General features: G+C 50.4%; 23 non-coding genes across 23 annotated transcripts; all 23 read right to left on the bottom strand.

Annotated features, from left to right (window-relative positions):
- Window positions 1–34: 34 nt before the first annotated feature.
- Window positions 35–107, bottom strand: Trnaf-gaa (transfer RNA phenylalanine (anticodon GAA)). Its single transcript has one exon. It is a non-coding gene; the product is annotated as a tRNA-Phe (tRNA).
- A 579-nt stretch (window positions 108–686) lies between these two features.
- On the bottom strand, window positions 687–768 carry Trnas-uga (transfer RNA serine (anticodon UGA)). The gene has a single exon. It is a non-coding gene; the product is annotated as a tRNA-Ser (tRNA).
- A 927-nt stretch (window positions 769–1,695) lies between these two features.
- Trnak-uuu (transfer RNA lysine (anticodon UUU)) lies at window positions 1,696–1,768 on the bottom strand. Its single transcript has one exon. It is a non-coding gene; the product is annotated as a tRNA-Lys (tRNA).
- A 537-nt stretch (window positions 1,769–2,305) lies between these two features.
- Trnaf-gaa (transfer RNA phenylalanine (anticodon GAA)) lies at window positions 2,306–2,378 on the bottom strand. The gene has a single exon. It is a non-coding gene; the product is annotated as a tRNA-Phe (tRNA).
- A 579-nt stretch (window positions 2,379–2,957) lies between these two features.
- Window positions 2,958–3,039, bottom strand: Trnas-uga (transfer RNA serine (anticodon UGA)). The gene has a single exon. It is a non-coding gene; the product is annotated as a tRNA-Ser (tRNA).
- A 927-nt stretch (window positions 3,040–3,966) lies between these two features.
- On the bottom strand, window positions 3,967–4,039 carry Trnak-uuu (transfer RNA lysine (anticodon UUU)). Its single transcript has one exon. It is a non-coding gene; the product is annotated as a tRNA-Lys (tRNA).
- Window positions 4,040–4,576: 537 nt separating this feature from the next.
- Trnaf-gaa (transfer RNA phenylalanine (anticodon GAA)) lies at window positions 4,577–4,649 on the bottom strand. The gene has a single exon. It is a non-coding gene; the product is annotated as a tRNA-Phe (tRNA).
- Window positions 4,650–5,228: 579 nt separating this feature from the next.
- Trnas-uga (transfer RNA serine (anticodon UGA)) lies at window positions 5,229–5,310 on the bottom strand. Its single transcript has one exon. It is a non-coding gene; the product is annotated as a tRNA-Ser (tRNA).
- A 927-nt stretch (window positions 5,311–6,237) lies between these two features.
- Trnak-uuu (transfer RNA lysine (anticodon UUU)) lies at window positions 6,238–6,310 on the bottom strand. Its single transcript has one exon. It is a non-coding gene; the product is annotated as a tRNA-Lys (tRNA).
- A 537-nt stretch (window positions 6,311–6,847) lies between these two features.
- Trnaf-gaa (transfer RNA phenylalanine (anticodon GAA)) lies at window positions 6,848–6,920 on the bottom strand. The gene has a single exon. It is a non-coding gene; the product is annotated as a tRNA-Phe (tRNA).
- Window positions 6,921–7,499: 579 nt separating this feature from the next.
- Trnas-uga (transfer RNA serine (anticodon UGA)) lies at window positions 7,500–7,581 on the bottom strand. The gene has a single exon. It is a non-coding gene; the product is annotated as a tRNA-Ser (tRNA).
- A 927-nt stretch (window positions 7,582–8,508) lies between these two features.
- Window positions 8,509–8,581, bottom strand: Trnak-uuu (transfer RNA lysine (anticodon UUU)). The gene has a single exon. It is a non-coding gene; the product is annotated as a tRNA-Lys (tRNA).
- Window positions 8,582–9,118: 537 nt separating this feature from the next.
- Window positions 9,119–9,191, bottom strand: Trnaf-gaa (transfer RNA phenylalanine (anticodon GAA)). The gene has a single exon. It is a non-coding gene; the product is annotated as a tRNA-Phe (tRNA).
- A 579-nt stretch (window positions 9,192–9,770) lies between these two features.
- On the bottom strand, window positions 9,771–9,852 carry Trnas-uga (transfer RNA serine (anticodon UGA)). Its single transcript has one exon. It is a non-coding gene; the product is annotated as a tRNA-Ser (tRNA).
- A 927-nt stretch (window positions 9,853–10,779) lies between these two features.
- Window positions 10,780–10,852, bottom strand: Trnak-uuu (transfer RNA lysine (anticodon UUU)). Its single transcript has one exon. It is a non-coding gene; the product is annotated as a tRNA-Lys (tRNA).
- Window positions 10,853–11,389: 537 nt separating this feature from the next.
- On the bottom strand, window positions 11,390–11,462 carry Trnaf-gaa (transfer RNA phenylalanine (anticodon GAA)). Its single transcript has one exon. It is a non-coding gene; the product is annotated as a tRNA-Phe (tRNA).
- Window positions 11,463–12,041: 579 nt separating this feature from the next.
- Window positions 12,042–12,123, bottom strand: Trnas-uga (transfer RNA serine (anticodon UGA)). The gene has a single exon. It is a non-coding gene; the product is annotated as a tRNA-Ser (tRNA).
- Window positions 12,124–13,050: 927 nt separating this feature from the next.
- Trnak-uuu (transfer RNA lysine (anticodon UUU)) lies at window positions 13,051–13,123 on the bottom strand. The gene has a single exon. It is a non-coding gene; the product is annotated as a tRNA-Lys (tRNA).
- A 537-nt stretch (window positions 13,124–13,660) lies between these two features.
- Window positions 13,661–13,733, bottom strand: Trnaf-gaa (transfer RNA phenylalanine (anticodon GAA)). The gene has a single exon. It is a non-coding gene; the product is annotated as a tRNA-Phe (tRNA).
- A 579-nt stretch (window positions 13,734–14,312) lies between these two features.
- On the bottom strand, window positions 14,313–14,394 carry Trnas-uga (transfer RNA serine (anticodon UGA)). The gene has a single exon. It is a non-coding gene; the product is annotated as a tRNA-Ser (tRNA).
- A 927-nt stretch (window positions 14,395–15,321) lies between these two features.
- On the bottom strand, window positions 15,322–15,394 carry Trnak-uuu (transfer RNA lysine (anticodon UUU)). The gene has a single exon. It is a non-coding gene; the product is annotated as a tRNA-Lys (tRNA).
- A 537-nt stretch (window positions 15,395–15,931) lies between these two features.
- On the bottom strand, window positions 15,932–16,004 carry Trnaf-gaa (transfer RNA phenylalanine (anticodon GAA)). The gene has a single exon. It is a non-coding gene; the product is annotated as a tRNA-Phe (tRNA).
- Window positions 16,005–16,583: 579 nt separating this feature from the next.
- Window positions 16,584–16,665, bottom strand: Trnas-uga (transfer RNA serine (anticodon UGA)). Its single transcript has one exon. It is a non-coding gene; the product is annotated as a tRNA-Ser (tRNA).
- Between the last annotated feature and the right edge of the window lie 653 nt (window positions 16,666–17,318).

Raw genomic sequence — 17,318 nt, 5'->3', positions numbered from 1 at the left:
CAATTCCATTGGCGTCGGCTTCAAAACGAAGCCGTGCCGAAACCCGGGATCGAACCAGGGACCTTTAGATCTTCAGTCTAACGCTCTCCCAACTGAGCTATTTCGGCTGACGTACAGCGCCCCTCTTTTGCACGTCTGCCCCGTTGCCAATTTCACAGTCATCTTCGTCTGAAAGAACACAGGGACGCCGAAAGGCGAACAGCAGATGCAGTAAAGTACCACACACATTTCTTCTGCTTCCATCGTCGTAACTAGCAAACATGTCGACTCGATTCATGTAATATTGACTTCGCTGACGCTAGAAAAGCTGTGCTATATCGATGCCACGTGCAACTAGTGTGCAGAGAACGAGGCAGAGGAAGGAGTGAGCCTCTCCAACGTGTGTGAGGCAGTATCTAGCAGATACACGCGGTAAAACGTTTGACTTGCGTTTGCTCATTAATTGCTACACGTCATCGTCTGCAAGCTAAAATAATCACATCTGCACTGCCCAGAGAGGCGACACTTGCACTGACACCTGGTGGACGGTTGTGAGACGAGGAGATGAGCTGTGGCTTCTGGGCACGACTGTAGCGCTGCACCCTGGAGCCAAGAACACTGCACCTTGCTGGCGGCCCACGTGTTTAGTAGTGACGCAACTGCTAGGATGCAGCTGAACGTCCATCTTCTGAGAGCGAGAAAATTTCCGCAGTCGGCAGGACTCGAACCTACGCTCCCAGAGGGAATCTGATTTCAAGTCAGACGCCTTAACCACTCGGCCACGACTGCACGTCTCAGAAGCGTCTCTCGACAACTGAAACTCCCACCTTTGCAAGCAATCTCATGGCAGAAGGCAGCATGGGCTCACTCTTTTCTGTAGTGATTCCACTGCCAGCACATTAGACGTTACGAAAGTGTATTAATTTTCGCCCCGACAGGGACTAGAACCCAGGACCCTTTGGTTGAAAACCTAACGCTCTACCGACTGAGCTATCCGCACCCACGCACGAGCATTGTCATACAGCTGCGTCGTGTGCGAGTGATTCGCATGTCGTAATTGCTGGCTTATGGCTCCAATGGCGACTTCACCGACTTCCCACTGACGCGCCGCTGACGCTAGTTTTCTGGCGTCTTAAGGGATGGACATACTTGCAAGTAGCTGCGAGATCATTGAAAAGAAACGCGGCGCCATTGCTTTTGCCGCACTCGACTGATTGAATTGCAATTCCTAAAAAGGAATGAACCTTCACTCTGTCCAACAATTTCAAGCACGTGTGTGTACTCACGAACTCGGCGAAGGCGCGAGAAAATGACGGGGGCGCACTCGTGGGCCTGCGACGGCTTCCTGCAGTCACATCGTCAGTGCGAGGTGGACCGGTAGGCACAGGAAGCAGCGGCCGTCGTGAAACTCAGCATTCTTAAACGGAAATTTTCGTCTTGTTTAGAATGGCGTCATTGGTTTGCACGCTCATTCATGCGTGTGAAAGTATTTGCTGCTCTTTACGCAGAATCGCACGCAGCCGGCGGGATTCGAAACTACTTTCGAGTCAGACGCCTTAACCACTCGGCCACGGCTGCCCCGAACGCAGCGTTCTCCCGACACGTGCAAATTGAACCGTTTAAAGCACTGTGGTGTCAGAAAACGGCGTTGCTGCATTCTTTTCCGTAGTGTTTCCACCACTACCAGAGGAAACGCTACCAAATTATTAAAATTTCCGCCCGAACAGGGACTTGAACCCTGGACCCTTAGGTTAAAAGCCTAATGCTCTACCGACTGAGCTATCCGGGCTCACAACGCCTTATGAAACATCTCACGATGCACAACGACACATTGACTCATGTCCTTTACTGTTGTGCAATCGCTGCATGGAGCTGTTAGTAGTTAAACGTCGCCTGAATGCTGTCTGCAAACTTATCGCGCAAAGCTCGTAACAGACCATCGAACAATGTTGACACACGATGCAAAAACAAACTGCAGCAGTCGTTACGTCTCATACGTTGGAGTAGAGGATTTACGTGTTTTGTCGACACTCATCGGGCAATTGGAAAATTCACAAGCACTTCGAATGCAATGTTTCCCACGTTTTCGCTCATTTCACGGTTCCGCTGGAGACGTTCTTCACCTCCTGGCACAAAACAGGGAACGCAGTCGGTAGGACGTTTTTTTATTTTCTTACTTCTCAGAGAGTTGCCTACTGTGTTCCTCTTATGGCAAGCACTAGACAACCAGAACAGTTACAGAAGAGAGTCATGTCCGTTCTCGGCTCTAGTTACATTATCACAAAGTCAGAGCAATTCCATTGGCGTCGGCTTCAAAACGAAGCCGTGCCGAAACCCGGGATCGAACCAGGGACCTTTAGATCTTCAGTCTAACGCTCTCCCAACTGAGCTATTTCGGCTGACGTACAGCGCCCCTCTTTTGCACGTCTGCCCCGTTGCCAATTTCACAGTCATCTTCGTCTGAAAGAACACAGGGACGCCGAAAGGCGAACAGCAGATGCAGTAAAGTACCACACACATTTCTTCTGCTTCCATCGTCGTAACTAGCAAACATGTCGACTCGATTCATGTAATATTGACTTCGCTGACGCTAGAAAAGCTGTGCTATATCGATGCCACGTGCAACTAGTGTGCAGAGAACGAGGCAGAGGAAGGAGTGAGCCTCTCCAACGTGTGTGAGGCAGTATCTAGCAGATACACGCGGTAAAACGTTTGACTTGCGTTTGCTCATTAATTGCTACACGTCATCGTCTGCAAGCTAAAATAATCACATCTGCACTGCCCAGAGAGGCGACACTTGCACTGACACCTGGTGGACGGTTGTGAGACGAGGAGATGAGCTGTGGCTTCTGGGCACGACTGTAGCGCTGCACCCTGGAGCCAAGAACACTGCACCTTGCTGGCGGCCCACGTGTTTAGTAGTGACGCAACTGCTAGGATGCAGCTGAACGTCCATCTTCTGAGAGCGAGAAAATTTCCGCAGTCGGCAGGACTCGAACCTACGCTCCCAGAGGGAATCTGATTTCAAGTCAGACGCCTTAACCACTCGGCCACGACTGCACGTCTCAGAAGCGTCTCTCGACAACTGAAACTCCCACCTTTGCAAGCAATCTCATGGCAGAAGGCAGCATGGGCTCACTCTTTTCTGTAGTGATTCCACTGCCAGCACATTAGACGTTACGAAAGTGTATTAATTTTCGCCCCGACAGGGACTAGAACCCAGGACCCTTTGGTTGAAAACCTAACGCTCTACCGACTGAGCTATCCGCACCCACGCACGAGCATTGTCATACAGCTGCGTCGTGTGCGAGTGATTCGCATGTCGTAATTGCTGGCTTATGGCTCCAATGGCGACTTCACCGACTTCCCACTGACGCGCCGCTGACGCTAGTTTTCTGGCGTCTTAAGGGATGGACATACTTGCAAGTAGCTGCGAGATCATTGAAAAGAAACGCGGCGCCATTGCTTTTGCCGCACTCGACTGATTGAATTGCAATTCCTAAAAAGGAATGAACCTTCACTCTGTCCAACAATTTCAAGCACGTGTGTGTACTCACGAACTCGGCGAAGGCGCGAGAAAATGACGGGGGCGCACTCGTGGGCCTGCGACGGCTTCCTGCAGTCACATCGTCAGTGCGAGGTGGACCGGTAGGCACAGGAAGCAGCGGCCGTCGTGAAACTCAGCATTCTTAAACGGAAATTTTCGTCTTGTTTAGAATGGCGTCATTGGTTTGCACGCTCATTCATGCGTGTGAAAGTATTTGCTGCTCTTTACGCAGAATCGCACGCAGCCGGCGGGATTCGAAACTACTTTCGAGTCAGACGCCTTAACCACTCGGCCACGGCTGCCCCGAATGCAGCGTTCTCCCGATACGTGCAAATTGAACCGTTTAAAGCACTGTGGTGTCAGAAAACGGCGTTGCTGCATTCTTTTCCGTAGTGTTTCCACCACTACCAGAGGAAACGCTACCAAATTATTAAAATTTCCGCCCGAACAGGGACTTGAACCCTGGACCCTTAGGTTAAAAGCCTAATGCTCTACCGACTGAGCTATCCGGGCTCACAACGCCTTATGAAACATCTCACGATGCACAACGACACATTGACTCATGTCCTTTACTGTTGTGCAATCGCTGCATGGAGCTGTTAGTAGTTAAACGTCGCCTGAATGCTGTCTGCAAACTTATCGCGCAAAGCTCGTAACAGACCATCGAACAATGTTGACACACGATGCAAAAACAAACTGCAGCAGTCGTTACGTCTCATACGTTGGAGTAGAGGATTTACGTGTTTTGTCGACACTCATCGGGCAATTGGAAAATTCACAAGCACTTCGAATGCAATGTTTCCCACGTTTTCGCTCATTTCACGGTTCCGCTGGAGACGTTCTTCACCTCCTGGCACAAAACAGGGAACGCAGTCGGTAGGACGTTTTTTTATTTTCATACTTCTCAGAGAGTTGCCTACTGTGTTCCTCTTATGGCAAGCACTAGACAACCAGAACAGTTACAGAAGAGAGTCATGTCCGTTCTCGGCTCTAGTTACATTATCACAAAGTCAGAGCAATTCCATTGGCGTCGGCTTCAAAACGAAGCCGTGCCGAAACCCGGGATCGAACCAGGGACCTTTAGATCTTCAGTCTAACGCTCTCCCAACTGAGCTATTTCGGCTGACGTACAGCGCCCCTCTTTTGCACGTCTGCCCCGTTGCCAATTTCACAGTCATCTTCGTCTGAAAGAACACAGGGACGCCGAAAGGCGAACAGCAGATGCAGTAAAGTACCACACACATTTCTTCTGCTTCCATCGTCGTAACTAGCAAACATGTCGACTCGATTCATGTAATATTGACTTCGCTGACGCTAGAAAAGCTGTGCTATATCGATGCCACGTGCAACTAGTGTGCAGAGAACGAGGCAGAGGAAGGAGTGAGCCTCTCCAACGTGTGTGAGGCAGTATCTAGCAGATACACGCGGTAAAACGTTTGACTTGCGTTTGCTCATTAATTGCTACACGTCATCGTCTGCAAGCTAAAATAATCACATCTGCACTGCCCAGAGAGGCGACACTTGAACTGACACCTGGTGGACGGTTGTGAGACGAGGAGATGAGCTGTGGCTTCTGGGCACGACTGCAGCGCTGCACCCTGGAGCCAAGAACACTGCACCTTGCTGGCGGCCCACGTGTTTAGTAGTGACGCAACTGCTAGGATGCAGCTGAACGTCCATCTTCTGAGAGCGAGAAAATTTCCGCAGTCGGCAGGACTCGAACCTACGCTCCCAGAGGGAATCTGATTTCAAGTCAGACGCCTTAACCACTCGGCCACGACTGCACGTCTCAGAAGCGTCTCTCGACAACTGAAACTCCCACCTTTGCAAGCAATCTCATGGCAGAAGGCAGCATGGGCTCACTCTTTTCTGTAGTGATTCCACTGCCAGCACATTAGACGTTACGAAAGTGTATTAATTTTCGCCCCGACAGGGACTAGAACCCAGGACCCTTTGGTTGAAAACCTAACGCTCTACCGACTGAGCTATCCGCACCCACGCACGAGCATTGTCATACAGCTGCGTCGTGTGCGAGTGATTCGCATGTCGTAATTGCTGGCTTATGGCTCCAATGGCGACTTCACCGACTTCCCACTGACGCGCCGCTGACGCTAGTTTTCTGGCGTCTTAAGGGATGGACATACTTGCAAGTAGCTGCGAGATCATTGAAAAGAAACGCGGCGCCATTGCTTTTGCCGCACTCGACTGATTGAATTGCAATTCCTAAAAAGGAATGAACCTTCACTCTGTCCAACAATTTCAAGCACGTGTGTGTACTCACGAACTCGGCGAAGGCGCGAGAAAATGACGGGGGCGCACTCGTGGGCCTGCGACGGCTTCCTGCAGTCACATCGTCAGTGCGAGGTGGACCGGTAGGCACAGGAAGCAGCGGCCGTCGTGAAACTCAGCATTCTTAAACGGAAATTTTCGTCTTGTTTAGAATGGCGTCATTGGTTTGCACGCTCATTCATACGTGTGAAAGTATTTGCTGCTCTTTACGCAGAATCGCACGCAGCCGGCGGGATTCGAAACTACTTTCGAGTCAGACGCCTTAACCACTCGGCCACGGCTGCCCCGAACGCAGCGTTCTCCCGACACGTGCAAATTGAACCGTTTAAAGCACTGTGGTGTCAGAAAACGGCGTTGCTGCATTCTTTTCCGTAGTGTTTCCACCACTACCAGAGGAAACGCTACCAAATTATTAAAATTTCCGCCCGAACAGGGACTTGAACCCTGGACCCTTAGGTTAAAAGCCTAATGCTCTACCGACTGAGCTATCCGGGCTCACAACGCCTTATGAAACATCTCACGATGCACAACGACACATTGACTCATGTCCTTTACTGTTGTGCAATCGCTGCATGGAGCTGTTAGTAGTTAAACGTCGCCTGAATGCTGTCTGCAAACTTATCGCGCAAAGCTCGTAACAGACCATCGAACAATGTTGACACACGATGCAAAAACAAACTGCAGCAGTCGTTACGTCTCATACGTTGGAGTAGAGGATTTACGTGTTTTGTCGACACTCATCGGGCAATTGGAAAATTCACAAGCACTTCGAATGCAATGTTTCCCACGTTTTCGCTCATTTCACGGTTCCGCTGGAGACGTTCTTCACCTCCTGGCACAAAACAGGGAACGCAGTCGGTAGGACGTTTTTTTATTTTCTTACTTCTCAGAGAGTTGCCTACTGTGTTCCTCTTATGGCAAGCACTAGACAACCAGAACAGTTACAGAAGAGAGTCATGTCCGTTCTCGGCTCTAGTTACATTATCACAAAGTCAGAGCAATTCCATTGGCGTCGGCTTCAAAACGAAGCCGTGCCGAAACCCGGGATCGAACCAGGGACCTTTAGATCTTCAGTCTAACGCTCTCCCAACTGAGCTATTTCGGCTGACGTACAGCGCCCCTCTTTTGCACGTCTGCCCCGTTGCCAATTTCACAGTCATCTTCGTCTGAAAGAACACAGGGACGCCGAAAGGCGAACAGCAGATGCAGTAAAGTACCACACACATTTCTTCTGCTTCCATCGTCGTAACTAGCAAACATGTCGACTCGATTCATGTAATATTGACTTCGCTGACGCTAGAAAAGCTGTGCTATATCGATGCCACGTGCAACTAGTGTGCAGAGAACGAGGCAGAGGAAGGAGTGAGCCTCTCCAACGTGTGTGAGGCAGTATCTAGCAGATACACGCGGTAAAACGTTTGACTTGCGTTTGCTCATTAATTGCTACACGTCATCGTCTGCAAGCTAAAATAATCACATCTGCACTGCCCAGAGAGGCGACACTTGCACTGACACCTGGTGGACGGTTGTGAGACGAGGAGATGAGCTGTGGCTTCTGGGCACGACTGTAGCGCTGCACCCTGGAGCCAAGAACACTGCACCTTGCTGGCGGCCCACGTGTTTAGTAGTGACGCAACTGCTAGGATGCAGCTGAACGTCCATCTTCTGAGAGCGAGAAAATTTCCGCAGTCGGCAGGACTCGAACCTACGCTCCCAGAGGGAATCTGATTTCAAGTCAGACGCCTTAACCACTCGGCCACGACTGCACGTCTCAGAAGCGTCTCTCGACAACTGAAACTCCCACCTTTGCAAGCAATCTCATGGCAGAAGGCAGCATGGGCTCACTCTTTTCTGTAGTGATTCCACTGCCAGCACATTAGACGTTACGAAAGTGTATTAATTTTCGCCCCGACAGGGACTAGAACCCAGGACCCTTTGGTTGAAAACCTAACGCTCTACCGACTGAGCTATCCGCACCCACGCACGAGCATTGTCATACAGCTGCGTCGTGTGCGAGTGATTCGCATGTCGTAATTGCTGGCTTATGGCTCCAATGGCGACTTCACCGACTTCCCACTGACGCGCCGCTGACGCTAGTTTTCTGGCGTCTTAAGGGATGGACATACTTGCAAGTAGCTGCGAGATCATTGAAAAGAAACGCGGCGCCATTGCTTTTGCCGCACTCGACTGATTGAATTGCAATTCCTAAAAAGGAATGAACCTTCACTCTGTCCAACAATTTCAAGCACGTGTGTGTACTCACGAACTCGGCGAAGGCGCGAGAAAATGACGGGGGCGCACTCGTGGGCCTGCGACGGCTTCCTGCAGTCACATCGTCAGTGCGAGGTGGACCGGTAGGCACAGGAAGCAGCGGCCGTCGTGAAACTCAGCATTCTTAAACGGAAATTTTCGTCTTGTTTAGAATGGCGTCATTGGTTTGCACGCTCATTCATACGTGTGAAAGTATTTGCTGCTCTTTACGCAGAATCGCACGCAGCCGGCGGGATTCGAAACTACTTTCGAGTCAGACGCCTTAACCACTCGGCCACGGCTGCCCCGAACGCAGCGTTCTCCCGACACGTGCAAATTGAACCGTTTAAAGCACTGTGGTGTCAGAAAACGGCGTTGCTGCATTCTTTTCCGTAGTGTTTCCACCACTACCAGAGGAAACGCTACCAAATTATTAAAATTTCCGCCCGAACAGGGACTTGAACCCTGGACCCTTAGGTTAAAAGCCTAATGCTCTACCGACTGAGCTATCCGGGCTCACAACGCCTTACGAAACATCTCACGATGCACAACGACACATTGACTCATGTCCTTTACTGTTGTGCAATCGCTGCATGGAGCTGTTAGTAGTTAAACGTCGCCTGAATGCTGTCTGCAAACTTATCGCGCAAAGCTCGTAACAGACCATCGAACAATGTTGACACACGATGCAAAAACAAACTGCAGCAGTCGTTACGTCTCATACGTTGGAGTAGAGGATTTACGTGTTTTGTCGACACTCATCGGGCAATTGGAAAATTCACAAGCACTTCGAATGCAATGTTTCCCACGTTTTCGCTCATTTCACGGTTCCGCTGGAGACGTTCTTCACCTCCTGGCACAAAACAGGGAACGCAGTCGGTAGGACGTTTTTTTATTTTCTTACTTCTCAGAGAGTTGCCTACTGTGTTCCTCTTATGGCAAGCACTAGACAACCAGAACAGTTACAGAAGAGAGTCATGTCCGTTCTCGGCTCTAGTTACATTATCACAAAGTCAGAGCAATTCCATTGGCGTCGGCTTCAAAACGAAGCCGTGCCGAAACCCGGGATCGAACCAGGGACCTTTAGATCTTCAGTCTAACGCTCTCCCAACTGAGCTATTTCGGCTGACGTACAGCGCCCCTCTTTTGCACGTCTGCCCCGTTGCCAATTTCACAGTCATCTTCGTCTGAAAGAACACAGGGACGCCGAAAGGCGAACAGCAGATGCAGTAAAGTACCACACACATTTCTTCTGCTTCCATCGTCGTAACTAGCAAACATGTCGACTCGATTCATGTAATATTGACTTCGCTGACGCTAGAAAAGCTGTGCTATATCGATGCCACGTGCAACTAGTGTGCAGAGAACGAGGCAGAGGAAGGAGTGAGCCTCTCCAACGTGTGTGAGGCAGTATCTAGCAGATACACGCGGTAAAACGTTTGACTTGCGTTTGCTCATTAATTGCTACACGTCATCGTCTGCAAGCTAAAATAATCACATCTGCACTGCCCAGAGAGGCGACACTTGCACTGACACCTGGTGGACGGTTGTGAGACGAGGAGATGAGCTGTGGCTTCTGGGCACGACTGTAGCGCTGCACCCTGGAGCCAAGAACACTGCACCTTGCTGGCGGCCCACGTGTTTAGTAGTGACGCAACTGCTAGGATGCAGCTGAACGTCCATCTTCTGAGAGCGAGAAAATTTCCGCAGTCGGCAGGACTCGAACCTACGCTCCCAGAGGGAATCTGATTTCAAGTCAGACGCCTTAACCACTCGGCCACGACTGCACGTCTCAGAAGCGTCTCTCGACAACTGAAACTCCCACCTTTGCAAGCAATCTCATGGCAGAAGGCAGCATGGGCTCACTCTTTTCTGTAGTGATTCCACTGCCAGCACATTAGACGTTACGAAAGTGTATTAATTTTCGCCCCGACAGGGACTAGAACCCAGGACCCTTTGGTTGAAAACCTAACGCTCTACCGACTGAGCTATCCGCACCCACGCACGAGCATTGTCATACAGCTGCGTCGTGTGCGAGTGATTCGCATGTCGTAATTGCTGGCTTATGGCTCCAATGGCGACTTCACCGACTTCCCACTGACGCGCCGCTGACGCTAGTTTTCTGGCGTCTTAAGGGATGGACATACTTGCAAGTAGCTGCGAGATCATTGAAAAGAAACGCGGCGCCATTGCTTTTGCCGCACTCGACTGATTGAATTGCAATTCCTAAAAAGGAATGAACCTTCACTCTGTCCAACAATTTCAAGCACGTGTGTGTACTCACGAACTCGGCGAAGGCGCGAGAAAATGACGGGGGCGCACTCGTGGGCCTGCGACGGCTTCCTGCAGTCACATCGTCAGTGCGAGGTGGACCGGTAGGCACAGGAAGCAGCGGCCGTCGTGAAACTCAGCATTCTTAAACGGAAATTTTCGTCTTGTTTAGAATGGCGTCATTGGTTTGCACGCTCATTCATGCGTGTGAAAGTATTTGCTGCTCTTTACGCAGAATCGCACGCAGCCGGCGGGATTCGAAACTACTTTCGAGTCAGACGCCTTAACCACTCGGCCACGGCTGCCCCGAACGCAGCGTTCTCCCGACACGTGCAAATTGAACCGTTTAAAGCACTGTGGTGTCAGAAAACGGCGTTGCTGCATTCTTTTCCGTAGTGTTTCCACCACTACCAGAGGAAACGCTACCAAATTATTAAAATTTCCGCCCGAACAGGGACTTGAACCCTGGACCCTTAGGTTAAAAGCCTAATGCTCTACCGACTGAGCTATCCGGGCTCACAACGCCTTATGAAACATCTCACGATGCACAACGACACATTGACTCATGTCCTTTACTGTTGTGCAATCGCTGCATGGAGCTGTTAGTAGTTAAACGTCGCCTGAATGCTGTCTGCAAACTTATCGCGCAAAGCTCGTAACAGACCATCGAACAATGTTGACACACGATGCAAAAACAAACTGCAGCAGTCGTTACGTCTCATACGTTGGAGTAGAGGATTTACGTGTTTTGTCGACACTCATCGGGCAATTGGAAAATTCACAAGCACTTCGAATGCAATGTTTCCCACGTTTTCGCTCATTTCACGGTTCCGCTGGAGACGTTCTTCACCTCCTGGCACAAAACAGGGAACGCAGTCGGTAGGACGTTTTTTTATTTTCTTACTTCTCAGAGAGTTGCCTACTGTGTTCCTCTTATGGCAAGCACTAGACAACCAGAACAGTTACAGAAGAGAGTCATGTCCGTTCTCGGCTCTAGTTACATTATCACAAAGTCAGAGCAATTCCATTGGCGTCGGCTTCAAAACGAAGCCGTGCCGAAACCCGGGATCGAACCAGGGACCTTTAGATCTTCAGTCTAACGCTCTCCCAACTGAGCTATTTCGGCTGACGTACAGCGCCCCTCTTTTGCACGTCTGCCCCGTTGCCAATTTCACAGTCATCTTCGTCTGAAAGAACACAGGGACGCCGAAAGGCGAACAGCAGATGCAGTAAAGTACCACACACATTTCTTCTGCTTCCATCGTCGTAACTAGCAAACATGTCGACTCGATTCATGTAATATTGACTTCGCTGACGCTAGAAAAGCTGTGCTATATCGATGCCACGTGCAACTAGTGTGCAGAGAACGAGGCAGAGGAAGGAGTGAGCCTCTCCAACGTGTGTGAGGCAGTATCTAGCAGATACACGCGGTAAAACGTTTGACTTGCGTTTGCTCATTAATTGCTACACGTCATCGTCTGCAAGCTAAAATAATCACATCTGCACTGCCCAGAGAGGCGACACTTGAACTGACACCTGGTGGACGGTTGTGAGACGAGGAGATGAGCTGTGGCTTCTGGGCACGACTGTAGCGCTGCACCCTGGAGCCAAGAACACTGCACCTTGCTGGCGGCCCACGTGTTTAGTAGTGACGCAACTGCTAGGATGCAGCTGAACGTCCATCTTCTGAGAGCGAGAAAATTTCCGCAGTCGGCAGGACTCGAACCTACGCTCCCAGAGGGAATCTGATTTCAAGTCAGACGCCTTAACCACTCGGCCACGACTGCACGTCTCAGAAGCGTCTCTCGACAACTGAAACTCCCACCTTTGCAAGCAATCTCATGGCAGAAGGCAGCATGGGCTCACTCTTTTCTGTAGTGATTCCACTGCCAGCACATTAGACGTTACGAAAGTGTATTAATTTTCGCCCCGACAGGGACTAGAACCCAGGACCCTTTGGTTGAAAACCTAACGCTCTACCGACTGAGCTATCCGCACCCACGCACGAGCATTGTCATACAGCTGCGTCGTGTGCGAGTGATTCGCATGTCGTAATTGCTGGCTTATGGCTCCAATGGCGACTTCACCGACTTCCCACTGACGCGCCGCTGACGCTAGTTTTCTGGCGTCTTAAGGGATGGACATACTTGCAAGTAGCTGCGAGATCATTGAAAAGAAACGCGGCGCCATTGCTTTTGCCGCACTCGACTGATTGAATTGCAATTCCTAAAAAGGAATGAACCTTCACTCTGTCCAACAATTTCAAGCACGTGTGTGTACTCACGAACTCGGCGAAGGCGCGAGAAAATGACGGGGGCGCACTCGTGGGCCTGCGACGGCTTCCTGCAGTCACATCGTCAGTGCGAGGTGGACCGGTAGGCACAGGAAGCAGCGGCCGTCGTGAAACTCAGCATTCTTAAACGGAAATTTTCGTCTTGTTTAGAATGGCGTCATTGGTTTGCACGCTCATTCATACGTGTGAAAGTATTTGCTGCTCTTTACGCAGAATCGCACGCAGCCGGCGGGATTCGAAACTACTTTCGAGTCAGACGCCTTAACCACTCGGCCACGGCTGCCCCGAACGCAGCGTTCTCCCGACACGTGCAAATTGAACCGTTTAAAGCACTGTGGTGTCAGAAAACGGCGTTGCTGCATTCTTTTCCGTAGTGTTTCCACCACTACCAGAGGAAACGCTACCAAATTATTAAAATTTCCGCCCGAACAGGGACTTGAACCCTGGACCCTTAGGTTAAAAGCCTAATGCTCTACCGACTGAGCTATCCGGGCTCACAACGCCTTACGAAACATCTCACGATGCACAACGACACATTGACTCATGTCCTTTACTGTTGTGCAATCGCTGCATGGAGCTGTTAGTAGTTAAACGTCGCCTGAATGCTGTCTGCAAACTTATCGCGCAAAGCTCGTAACAGACCATCGAACAATGTTGACACACGATGCAAAAACAAACTGCAGCAGTCGTTACGTCTCATACGTTGGAGTAGAGGATTTACGTGTTTTGTCGACACTCATCGGGCAATTGGAAAATTCACAAGCACTTCGAATGCAATGTTTCCCACGTTTTCGCTCATTTCACGGTTCCGCTGGAGACGTTCTTCACCTCCTGGCACAAAACAGGGAACGCAGTCGGTAGGACGTTTTTTTATTTTCTTACTTCTCAGAGAGTTGCCTACTGTGTTCCTCTTATGGCAAGCACTAGACAACCAGAACAGTTACAGAAGAGAGTCATGTCCGTTCTCGGCTCTAGTTACATTATCACAAAGTCAGAGCAATTCCATTGGCGTCGGCTTCAAAACGAAGCCGTGCCGAAACCCGGGATCGAACCAGGGACCTTTAGATCTTCAGTCTAACGCTCTCCCAACTGAGCTATTTCGGCTGACGTACAGCGCCCCTCTTTTGCACGTCTGCCCCGTTGCCAATTTCACAGTCATCTTCGTCTGAAAGAACACAGGGACGCCGAAAGGCGAACAGCAGATGCAGTAAAGTACCACACACATTTCTTCTGCTTCCATCGTCGTAACTAGCAAACATGTCGACTCGATTCATGTAATATTGACTTCGCTGACGCTAGAAAAGCTGTGCTATATCGATGCCACGTGCAACTAGTGTGCAGAGAACGAGGCAGAGGAAGGAGTGAGCCTCTCCAACGTGTGTGAGGCAGTATCTAGCAGATACACGCGGTAAAACGTTTGACTTGCGTTTGCTCATTAATTGCTACACGTCATCGTCTGCAAGCTAAAATAATCACATCTGCACTGCCCAGAGAGGCGACACTTGCACTGACACCTGGTGGACGGTTGTGAGACGAGGAGATGAGCTGTGGCTTCTGGGCACGACTGTAGCGCTGCACCCTGGAGCCAAGAACACTGCACCTTGCTGGCGGCCCACGTGTTTAGTAGTGACGCAACTGCTAGGATGCAGCTGAACGTCCATCTTCTGAGAGCGAGAAAATTTCCGCAGTCGGCAGGACTCGAACCTACGCTCCCAGAGGGAATCTGATTTCAAGTCAGACGCCTTAACCACTCGGCCACGACTGCACGTCTCAGAAGCGTCTCTCGACAACTGAAACTCCCACCTTTGCAAGCAATCTCATGGCAGAAGGCAGCATGGGCTCACTCTTTTCTGTAGTGATTCCACTGCCAGCACATTAGACGTTACGAAAGTGTATTAATTTTCGCCCCGACAGGGACTAGAACCCAGGACCCTTTGGTTGAAAACCTAACGCTCTACCGACTGAGCTATCCGCACCCACGCACGAGCATTGTCATACAGCTGCGTCGTGTGCGAGTGATTCGCATGTCGTAATTGCTGGCTTATGGCTCCAATGGCGACTTCACCGACTTCCCACTGACGCGCCGCTGACGCTAGTTTTCTGGCGTCTTAAGGGATGGACATACTTGCAAGTAGCTGCGAGATCATTGAAAAGAAACGCGGCGCCATTGCTTTTGCCGCACTCGACTGATTGAATTGCAATTCCTAAAAAGGAATGAACCTTCACTCTGTCCAACAATTTCAAGCACGTGTGTGTACTCACGAACTCGGCGAAGGCGCGAGAAAATGACGGGGGCGCACTCGTGGGCCTGCGACGGCTTCCTGCAGTCACATCGTCAGTGCGAGGTGGACCGGTAGGCACAGGAAGCAGCGGCCGTCGTGAAACTCAGCATTCTTAAACGGAAATTTTCGTCTTGTTTAGAATGGCGTCATTGGTTTGCACGCTCATTCATACGTGTGAAAGTATTTGCTGCTCTTTACGCAGAATCGCACGCAGCCGGCGGGATTCGAAACTACTTTCGAGTCAGACGCCTTAACCACTCGGCCACGGCTGCCCCGAACGCAGCGTTCTCCCGACACGTGCAAATTGAACCGTTTAAAGCACTGTGGTGTCAGAAAACGGCGTTGCTGCATTCTTTTCCGTAGTGTTTCCACCACTACCAGAGGAAACGCTACCAAATTATTAAAATTTCCGCCCGAACAGGGACTTGAACCCTGGACCCTTAGGTTAAAAGCCTAATGCTCTACCGACTGAGCTATCCGGGCTCACAACGCCTTACGAAACATCTCACGATGCACAACGACACATTGACTCATGTCCTTTACTGTTGTGCAATCGCTGCATGGAGCTGTTAGTAGTTAAACGTCGCCTGAATGCTGTCTGCAAACTTATCGCGCAAAGCTCGTAACAGACCATCGAACAATGTTGACACACGATGCAAAAACAAACTGCAGCAGTCGTTACGTCTCATACGTTGGAGTAGAGGATTTACGTGTTTTGTCGACACTCATCGGGCAATTGGAAAATTCACAAGCACTTCGAATGCAATGTTTCCCACGTTTTCGCTCATTTCACGGTTCCGCTGGAGACGTTCTTCACCTCCTGGCACAAAACAGGGAACGCAGTCGGTAGGACGTTTTTTTATTTTCTTACTTCTCAGAGAGTTGCCTACTGTGTTCCTCTTATGGCAAGCACTAGACAACCAGAACAGTTACAGAAGAGAGTCATGTCCGTTCTCGGCTCTAGTTACATTATCACAAAGTCAGAGCAATTCCATTGGCGTCGGCTTCAAAACGAAGCCGTGCCGAAACCCGGGATCGAACCAGGGACCTTTAGATCTTCAGTCTAACGCTCTCCCAACTGAGCTATTTCGGCTGACGTACAGCGCCCCTCTTTTGCACGTCTGCCCCGTTGCCAATTTCACAGTCATCTTCGTCTGAAAGAACACAGGGACGCCGAAAGGCGAACAGCAGATGCAGTAAAGTACCACACACATTTCTTCTGCTTCCATCGTCGTAACTAGCAAACATGTCGACTCGATTCATGTAATATTGACTTCGCTGACGCTAGAAAAGCTGTGCTATATCGATGCCACGTGCAACTAGTGTGCAGAGAACGAGGCAGAGGAAGGAGTGAGCCTCTCCAACGTGTGTGAGGCAGTATCTAGCAGATACACGCGGTAAAACGTTTGACTTGCGTTTGCTCATTAATTGCTACACGTCATCGTCTGCAAGCTAAAATAATCACATCTGCACTGCCCAGAGAGGCGACACTTGCACTGACACCTGGTGGACGGTTGTGAGACGAGGAGATGAGCTGTGGCTTCTGGGCACGACTGTAGCGCTGCACCCTGGAGCCAAGAACACTGCACCTTGCTGGCGGCCCACGTGTTTAGTAGTGACGCAACTGCTAGGATGCAGCTGAACGTCCATCTTCTGAGAGCGAGAAAATTTCCGCAGTCGGCAGGACTCGAACCTACGCTCCCAGAGGGAATCTGATTTCAAGTCAGACGCCTTAACCACTCGGCCACGACTGCACGTCTCAGAAGCGTCTCTCGACAACTGAAACTCCCACCTTTGCAAGCAATCTCATGGCAGAAGGCAGCATGGGCTCACTCTTTTCTGTAGTGATTCCACTGCCAGCACATTAGACGTTACGAAAGTGTATTAATTTTCGCCCCGACAGGGACTAGAACCCAGGACCCTTTGGTTGAAAACCTAACGCTCTACCGACTGAGCTATCCGCACCCACGCACGAGCATTGTCATACAGCTGCGTCGTGTGCGAGTGATTCGCATGTCGTAATTGCTGGCTTATGGCTCCAATGGCGACTTCACCGACTTCCCACTGACGCGCCGCTGACGCTAGTTTTCTGGCGTCTTAAGGGATGGACATACTTGCAAGTAGCTGCGAGATCATTGAAAAGAAACGCGGCGCCATTGCTTTTGCCGCACTCGACTGATTGAATTGCAATTCCTAAAAAGGAATGAACCTTCACTCTGTCCAACAATTTCAAGCACGTGTGTGTACTCACGAACTCGGCGAAGGCGCGAGAAAATGACGGGGGCGCACTCGTGGGCCTGCGACGGCTTCCTGCAGTCACATCGTCAGTGCGAGGTGGACCGGTAGGCACAGGAAGCAGCGGCCGTCGTGAAACTCAGCATTCTTAAACGGAAATTTTCGTCTTGTT

This window comes from Schistocerca gregaria, unplaced genomic scaffold (genome assembly GCF_023897955.1).
Source record: "Schistocerca gregaria isolate iqSchGreg1 unplaced genomic scaffold, iqSchGreg1.2 ptg000318l, whole genome shotgun sequence".
NCBI lineage: Eukaryota > Metazoa > Arthropoda > Insecta > Orthoptera > Acrididae > Schistocerca > Schistocerca gregaria.
This window is presented reverse-complemented; position numbering and strand designations above follow the sequence as displayed.